The following is a 9,208-nucleotide window of genomic DNA, read 5'->3' as shown; positions in this document are numbered from 1 at the left end:
GGCCACATTCCCTCCTAGGTGGTGGTGTAGTAGGGCTGGTTGGCTTTGTCTTTTTCTGGCTTCCAACCATTGCCTGTTTGCAGGTCCTGCCTGGACTGCGTCTATGCTCGCGCCTTGCTGCTGCGGAGGGGCTAGCTTTCTGCTGTTCTCTTCCGGAGATCGCCTTTGCAAGTGTTAGTTCATTATCACGCAGCAGTGGCTTTCTCATACTTTTGTCGCAGATGCCGCACACCATCCTGTCTTTAGTCAACTCATCACAGAGTGCTCCAAAGTCACAGGTCTTTGCCCTGATTTTTATGTCGCTGATGTACGAGTGAATTGATTCGCCAGGCCTCTGGTTTCTGGTATGAAATCTGTGCCTTTGCATTGTTAAGTTCTTTTGTGGATTGCACATTTCTCAAAATTTTTGTTTTAAACACTCAAGGTCCTCTCTCAACTCAGCTGGGATGATAACGATACCTCCTTCATGCACCTCTTTTGCATTTAGGAATGACCTTTCCCTTTTGATAGCCTCAGAGTCCGCTCTGACTCGGGCGGACTTATCACTATGTGCTGCCGAGATGAAAGTATCTTATTCTCTTTTGAATAAGTGCCAATACTCAGCCACGTTGCCCTCAAACACGAGCAGGTCGAATCCATCTGTCATTATGGTGCAGTTACAAACGTGTTGCAACCGTGGTGTTGGTTACTCACTTTTCACTTGAAGACTTCAGGCTTGGGATGCACGCGATCCCACTTCTGACACCATGTTTGTTACAACATGTGGTAACCTTAGTCAACGCTTTACTGTTAAACTCAGACATCACTAGGTACAACTGGAGTTTCATGTAATGGCATCTGGTATCAGATTTCTCAGTGATCACGTCTGCAAAGACTCGCGCTGTGTAGCGAGTACGCAGTAGCCAGAATGGTGGCTGCAACACATTTATAGCGGGTGCAAAGCAGTCAATGGGAGCGGCTGTCTACAGGAGGGGTGGGGAGAAATGTGGGTTCAGAGGGCAGCCTTCTTGCCTACTTATCAGAAGGTCATGGGTTTGAGTTCCAAAACTTGAATGAATTCATGAAATTTTATATCTATATATATATATATATATACACTCACACACAATGCAATTAAATGTGCACTTGCTGCACCTTCCCAAGTACATAAAACGCAATGAAGAGAAAAATATATGAACAAAAATGGAAGTGTTAAAAGAATAGATAAATATACGACAGATGTGAACCGTTGATCATAGAGCAAAATATGTCGGTGTAGTACCACGTTAGGATAGTACAGGGAGGTTCAAGAGCCTGAAAGTTATTGGAAAATACTGTCTTGATTGCAGAGGTGCTAGACTTCAGGCTTCTGCACCTCTGCCTGGAGGTAGCAGTGAGAAGAAGATGAGATGGGGTAGTGGGAGCCCTTTATGATGTTGGCTGCCTTTTTAAGAGGTCTCTGGATGGGAGATCAGAGGCTTTGATATTTGCTAATGATCTAATGAAGTGCCTGATACTTTTTTAAATACCCTGAGATGCTGAAGGCTTCTGCAAACAGGCCGATTTGACAGCTTCTTCCCTTGCTACATCCTGTTATCTAAAACTGGTCTGGTACTGAGGAGTGCAGAGCAGTGAGTGTAATCTGCCTGGCAGGTGCAAAGCCATGTCAGGGACAGAAACGGCAGTGAAAGTGAGGAACAGAATGGCCATCAAACAACTTACTAGGTTCTGACTCTGATTTGTCAGGAAGAATCAAACATTCAAGGTTTTATAAGAAGTAACAAGAGGAAGATTAAAGGTTTTCCTGCACATGGTTTGTGGGATCTGGGGACATGTCTAGCTCAAAGCCTGGGAGAGTAACTGCAACAATGTGCTCTGCTGCATCTTGATTGTTGGCAAACACACTGCATCCTCAGCTTTCCTGGTGATCGATTTACGACAGCACTTTGCAACGGTAGACCTTTCACCTTCTCTAAATCTGGGTTGGCATGTCATTCTCATTCACTTTTGTGCAAGGATATGGTTTGATATTTGGGACTTCAAGTGCCTCCCTGGTCAGTAGTGAGCATTTCTGTTTCTAAAAAGAAATCCCTTTTTGTAACCATAACAAAGGAGGCCATTCTGCCCATTGAGTTCATGCTAACTCAGACTATTCCCATCAATCCCATTCCCTCACTTATTTTCATGCAGTTTATTATCTTCCACTGGCCCCTCCCCAACTCCCTGTGGATGAAACTCTCAGCAGGTCAAACAGAGTACTTTATATAGCAAAGATAAAAATACATAACCAACTTTTCAGGCTTGAACCCTTCATCAAGGTATGAGATTAAACTAAATTCATGCTGAGCCAACACACCTCTCATCAACCTAAGTCACTTTAAATTTAAAGAAGATGGACTTTAACACCTGGAAGCTATGAGAATTTTCCATCTGCCTTTGAGAATTGAATTGCATAATTTGGAAAATACACCAACCTTGACCAGAGTCTATGAAAATTTGTAACGACTCAGCCAAGAGCACTGCAAACATTTCACATCTGGAGATAACCATGCAGAACGCATTTTGCAGAGAAGTGTCTTTCACTTATCTTATTTAACAAGTTCGATATGAATGGCACAGAGGTACAGCTGCCTCTCAGTTCCAGACACCCTGATTTGATCTTGACCTCTGATGCTGTGTGCTTGGAGTTTGCACGTTCTCCCTGTGACCATGTGGGGTTCTCTATTGGATGCTTCATCTCCTCTCTCCCCCCCCCCCCCCCCCCCAACATGCCAAAGACCTGCAAATCAGGAGATTGATAGGCTATTAGATTAGCCTATAGATTATTATGAGGGATATAGATAGAGTAAATACAAGTAGACTTTTTCCACTAAGGGTAGGTGAGGTACAAACCAGAGGACATGGTTAAAGGGTGAAAGGAGAGAAGCTTAGGAGAAACATGAGGGGGAATTTCTTCACACAGAGAGTGGTGGGAGTGTGGAACGAGCTGCCATCTAAAGTGGTGAAAGCAGGGCTCAACCTTAACATTTAAGAAAAAATTAGACAGGTACATGGATGGGAAGGGTATGGACTGGGTGCAGGTCAGAGGGACTAGGGAGAATAATAGTTTGGCTCAGACTAGAAGGGCCAAAGGGCCTGTTTCTCTGTGGTAAATGTCTGATTCTATGCTGATCGTTGCCCTGACTCTGCAGGTGGATAGCTGATCCTAAAGAGGAGTTGATGGGAATGTTGGGTCGGATTGTGAAAGAGGTAAATGGGTGATTGATGGTCAATACAGACTCATTGGGCTGAAGGACCTTTTTCTGTGCTGTCTGTCTCTGCTGGAACATAGCTTAAATGTTTTACTTTGTTATGTCAACTTTGATGCGTTACACTATTAAGACTATTTTGATATCTGAATGTTCACCTTGTCAGGTGACGTGAAATGGCCTCAGTTGGTCTTGTGAGGTTCATGTCATGCTTGTCAATAGAATCTGTGTTTCCAAGTTCCATGTAGTTATTGGACCGGAGAAGGAAAATCAAAATCCTGCAGATGCTGGAAATCTGAAATAAAATAGAAAACTTGGAGATACTAACCTCGTTTTACCAGAGTTAAAGGCAAATTCACTCTGACCCCATTGTATATTGCTGCCAAGAAATAACACACCATCCACTGCCAGGCAGAAGGGGAGCAGTGAAAAGAAAAAGACACATTTATAAAGTTCCAAAGAAACTAGGAAACGAACATTTCCTGCTTATGACCTTTAATTAGGCTGAACAAATGTTGAAGGAGCTTCTAGATCATCAGCTGGAAATGTTTGGCTTTTTCTCTCCTCTACAGATGTCCAGCATTTTCTATTTTGGTTTTAGGTGTGTTTAAGTTGTTGGGAGGGGAAGTGCGGAGATAATATTGTTTGTGTCAACATTCCTTTTCTTTCTCCATTCTCTGCACCACACCCTCCTCTAACATTTCAAATTCTGATGAACAGCTACCCATTGAAATGGTAACTCTTCCCGCATACTGTCTGACCTGCTGAGCATCTTAGATTTTCTGCTTTTCCTTTTCATGTCCAGGCATTCTTATAAAATGGAGGAAAGCTGTTATTTTTATCATTATGAAGAAGATATCATGAGCTTCAGACCACATGCCCAGTTCCATCTTCCAGCCATGTTCACCTGCTGTGGAAACCATCTTTGTTTGCCCCAGACCATCCCTCCTATACAGGAACATAAGCAGCAGGAGCAGGAGTTAATCATTTGGCCTATCAAGCCTGGTCCACCATTCAATAAGATCAGAGCTGATCTGGCCATGGACTCATCTCCATCTATCTACCTGTTTCCCATGACTAAATTCCTTTATTATTCAAAAATGTATCGAACTATGTTTTAAATGTATTTAATGTGGCAGCTTTTACTGTTTCCTTCGACAGAGAATTCCACAGTTTTTCACTAATCTCTAGAGAAGCAGTTCCTCATCTCTGTCCTAAATCTACTCCCCCCAAATCATGAGGCTACGACCCCCTCATTCCAGTCTCACCTACTGGTGGAAACAACTTTCCTGTTTCTATCTTATCGATTCCTCTCATAATTTTACATGTTTCTCTAAGTCCTCCTTCTACTTCATTAAGGCTGGGAGTTCTATGTTGCTGTTCTATCCTACAGAATGTCTAAACAACTATGCTGGCCTGCTCAATAACCCACACTGAGTCCAGGTTAAACAATGTTAAATTCTCACCCTTCTTCTCGATGTTTCCAATGTTCCCAGTCATGGTAGCCCCATCATCATTGAGATATTGGCACATCTCCCACTCTTTCCTGAGATGATTAAGATGCAAGAAGCTAGATGGAAAAAGGAAGAGGAAATGGGACTTTTGGGAGCCACCATTAATCCAATGGGATGAATGGCCCTCTTCTATTCCATCATAATTACAGGCACATCAAACTCTATCAATGGCTGCCATATCTTCAGTGGCCTTGTGAATCCTTCTCTCACCCCAGCACCTCCGTCTCTCCTTCCTTAAATCCCATCTCAATGACCTGGCAGTTGTTCCCCTTTACATGGTTGAGAATATTTCTGGGTTACAACAGCGGAAACAGTTGCTATGTTACAGCTATAGAAACCCGGGTTCAATCCTGAACTTGTGTGCTATTTGTGTGGAGTCTGGTTGATCTCCTTATGACTGCATGGGTTTCCCGGGGGTGCTTTAGCATCTGGCTCACAAGATGTTCAACATACCCGGGCATCCCGAAACTCCCCTGATTTTCCCACGCACTCTTGAAATTTACTGTGTTTTCTTGCTGCACTCTCGACACAGTTCAGCAGAAGGTGTATTATTCTAAGGAGTAATCTATTTTAGAATTAAACATGTTTTGGAACATTACATCCAATAGTGAGGAAAAGGTGCCAGTCTGGGACCAAAGTCCTGAGCGTGCCGAAGTATTGGAATATGTGTGTAATTGATGGATAAGGGTCAAGTGCAAGCAGTAGAATTTCAGTTTGAATTGTGTATCATGCTCGGCACAGACATCATGGGCTGAAGGGCCTGTTCCTATACTGTACTGTTCTGTGTTCAAATTTAAATGCATTTGAAATGTAAAAATTTACATTAAATTTTCGAGATACAGCACAGTAACAGCTATATTACATCCACGAGACCATTTAATCCACAAGCCCCCATAGTCTTTGGAATGTGGGAGGAAACTGGAGCAACCAGGAAAAACCCACACAGACATGGGGAGAACGGTCAAACTCCTTAAGGCGAATCCAGCTCACTGATGCTGTCATGGCATTGTGCCAACCTTGCCGCCCATTCTATCATCTCACAACTTATTAACAATTAATTAATTTATGGAGAAAGTAAAATGGCCATTAATTTATGGCCTTTCTAAAATCTTGTTGCACTTGAATGAAATTATATAAAATAACCAGAAATTACTTAACAGAGCACCAATTGTTTCATGCTGCTTGATATTTATCAAAAAGCAAACTTGTTCATTTAGGGATGCCTCTGGCGTTTATTTCAGTGACAGTTTCTCCTAATCCCTTATCTTGGTGTTGTAGTGGCCGTGTAGTGGGCTGAGCGTGCGCAGAGCGCGGCAACGCGAACTGTCGCCGGCACAGTTCTGTGAGCGTGCAGAACCATAATACGGGCGCTGCATATGATGTAGCAGCTGTGTAGCGGACTGAGCGGGCACACAGCGCAGCAATGCGAACTGTCGCCGGCACGGTTCTGCTGGCATGCGGAATCCTAATACGGACGTCTGCCTACTCACCTAATGGCTCGTACGCAAGATATACTGAGTACTGAGGAACGGCACATTGAGCTATTGAGTCTCCTGACAGAAGGCATGGGACACTTACAAGGCTAGATTTAAACCTCATAGTGACGTCCCACCTTGTCCCGTGGAACCCGGGCGGGACACACAGTATATAAAAGAAGCCTGTAAACCCTGAATAAATCAGTCTTGAGTTGACTACTCTGGTGTGTGTTTGTATTACTTTAGTAGCTCTACTGTAGTAGCCGCTACAATTGGTGACCCCGACTGCAAGATTCGGCCGAAGTCTGAGCCTACAGTCATAATGGATGCATCTTCAGCAGCGGCGGCAGTTAACGCAGTTAGGCTTCACTTGCCTCCTTTCTCGATACATCAACCTTGGGTTTGGCTTATTCAGGCTGAAACCCAGTTTCGTCCTCGGGGCATAACGGCGGAGGACACCAAGTTCTGGCATGTTGTAGGTGGGTTGGACCCTGCTACTGCATCTCAAGTAAGTGAATTTATTGCCAATCCTCCAGCGGAGAACCAGTACACCAGGTTCCGCCAGTTTCTTCTGGATACACTGGAATTGAAAAGGCATGAGCGCAGCATGCGGCCTTTGAACATGGAAGGCCTGGATGACAGGAATCCATCAGACCTCATGAATGAGATGCTGGCATTGGCGGATGGTCATTCTCATTGCCTACTTTTTGAAACCTTATTCCTATCAAAGCTGCCAGCTCGTGTTGCCATACCCATTGCTAACATGGATTTCCGCCATCCCCATGACATAGCACGGAAGGCTGACAGGCTCTATCGTACTCCTACATAAAGGTCTGCTCAAATACAGCCTGTTTTAGCAGCAGATACATCTCCCGCTTCCTACGAGCCTCCTGTATCTGCAGTTCAATCAAAGAAGGAGGAAGGTGCTGACGTATGTTGAGAGTGGTGTTTTTACCATCGCCATTGGGGGAGAAATGTCCATAAATGCGTCCAGCCATGTACCTATTACAGGAAAAAAGGTGGGAAATGAAAGAGCCGGCTGCCAGTAGTGGCCTCGGCAGCTGGCGCAAATACGGGCCTATTGTATCTTCAAGACAACGCGGGTAAGCGCAAGTTTCTTGTAGCCATGCACAGGTGCTGAGCTTAGTTTACTCCCGCCGACCTATTTTGAAGGGATGCATAAACAATAACTCCTGACTCTTCAAGCGCCAAATGGAACTACCATTCCAAGCTTTGGCACGAGACAGATTTCAATTGGAGTAGGAAGGACCACACTCCATTGGAATTGCGTCTTAGCTTCTGTTGCTCAACCTATTTTGGGTGCGGACTTTTTACGATCCCATGACTTACTGGTAGACGTGAAACGGAGGAAATTGGTTCATACCACCACCTTTAAGACATACACACTGGCATGCAGCAAAGGGAGAGTTTCCCAGCTTGGGGTGCATACGCTGCACAAAGATGCCTATGCTGGCCTGCTCAACGAATTTCCCTGTATTCTCTCTCCTAATTTCAATGCCTCAAAAACAGCCCATGGTGTGTCTCATTACATAGACACTTCAGGCCCACCGATTCATGCCAGGGCTTGTTGTCTTGCACCTGATAAACTGCTGCAAGCAAAGGTGGAGTTTACAGCAATGGAAGAGCTGGGTATCATTCAACACTCCAACAGTCCATTGCACATGGTGCCCAAGAAGACAGGTGGATGGAGACCCTGTGATGATGACTGTAGGCTTAACGATGTTACTACACCCGACTGGTACCCAATTCCTCATATACAGAATTTCTCTGCCCATCTACACCGTTGCCACATTTTTTCCAAGGTTGATCTGGTCAAAGGCTATCATCAGATACCTACCTATCCATAAGGATGATATCCCTAAAACAGCAATTATTACTCCTTTTGTGCTTTTTGAATTCCTCAGGATGCTGTTTGGATTGAAAAACGCTGCTCAAACCTTCCAGCGGCTGATGGACGCTTTAGGCAGGGATTTGGAGTTTGCATACATTTACTTGGATGACATCCTCGTAGCCAGTCAAACTGAGTAAGGTCACCACCTGTATTTGCGCCGCTTTTCCAACAGCTAGAGGAATTCGGTCTTACCATTAACCCTGGCAAATATCAGTTTGGCAGATCCACAATTGACTTCGTAGGACACAAGATCACGGCCGACGATATATTTCCCTTATCCAGCAAGGCAGACGCAGTCTGTGTTTTTTCAAAACCTACCATAGTTAAGGGACTGTAGAAATTTCTGGGCCTGATAAACTTCTATCACCGATTTATTCCTGCAGCTGTTCACATTCTTCAGCTGCAGATCCAGATGGTCTCCACCAAGCACAAGGACGTTACCTGGATATCAGAGGCGGAGGTTGCATTTATGACTGCCAAAGAGGCATTGGTCAAAGCAGCAATGCTCGCCCATCCCAACCCTGAGGCTACCTTGGTACTGAGCACTGACGCCTCAAGTACGGCCGTGGGTGCAGTTCTTGAACAGTACGTCAATGGTCATTATCAACCCCTCGCATTCTTCAGCAGGCATTTAAGGCCAGCGGAAATTAAATATAATACATTTGATCGGGAACTGTTGGCATTGTACCTAGTCACAAGGCACTTCCAATATATTTTGGAATGTTGCCATTTCACTGTGTTTACAGATCACAAGCCACTCATTTTTGCCTTCAGTACAGAATTCACGATGGACGTGCGCCGTGTTTCAGGGAAAGACAATCTTATCGCAGATATGCTGTCCTTACTGACTGTATATCATATTCAGGGTGGAATCGATATTCCTAAATTGACCAGTGCACAGGCCATAGATCCCGATGTTCAGCCATTATTAACCTGGACATACAATGGGTGGCACCACAACAGGGTGGCCCAATTCTCCTTTGTGACATGTCTTTGGCTACCCTAGACCGTTCATTTCGGCATCATGGAGGCGACGCCTTTTCGACCAGGTACACGACTTGTCTCATCTGTCCATCAGAA

At 44.5% G+C, this 9,208-nt stretch overlaps 1 protein-coding gene across 5 annotated transcripts in view; it reads left to right on the top strand.

Annotated features, from left to right (window-relative positions):
* Positions 1 to 9,208, top strand: part of LOC138738357 (serine/threonine-protein kinase Nek6-like) — a 157,890-nt gene that overhangs the window by 106,437 nt on the left and 42,245 nt on the right. The window lies entirely within an intron of this gene.

Source organism: Narcine bancroftii, chromosome 1, assembly GCF_036971445.1.
Source record: "Narcine bancroftii isolate sNarBan1 chromosome 1, sNarBan1.hap1, whole genome shotgun sequence".
In the NCBI taxonomy this organism is placed as follows: Eukaryota; Metazoa; Chordata; class Chondrichthyes; order Torpediniformes; family Narcinidae; genus Narcine; species Narcine bancroftii.
The sequence above is the reverse complement of the archived record's forward strand: the minus strand, read 5'-3'. Positions and strand labels throughout refer to the sequence as shown.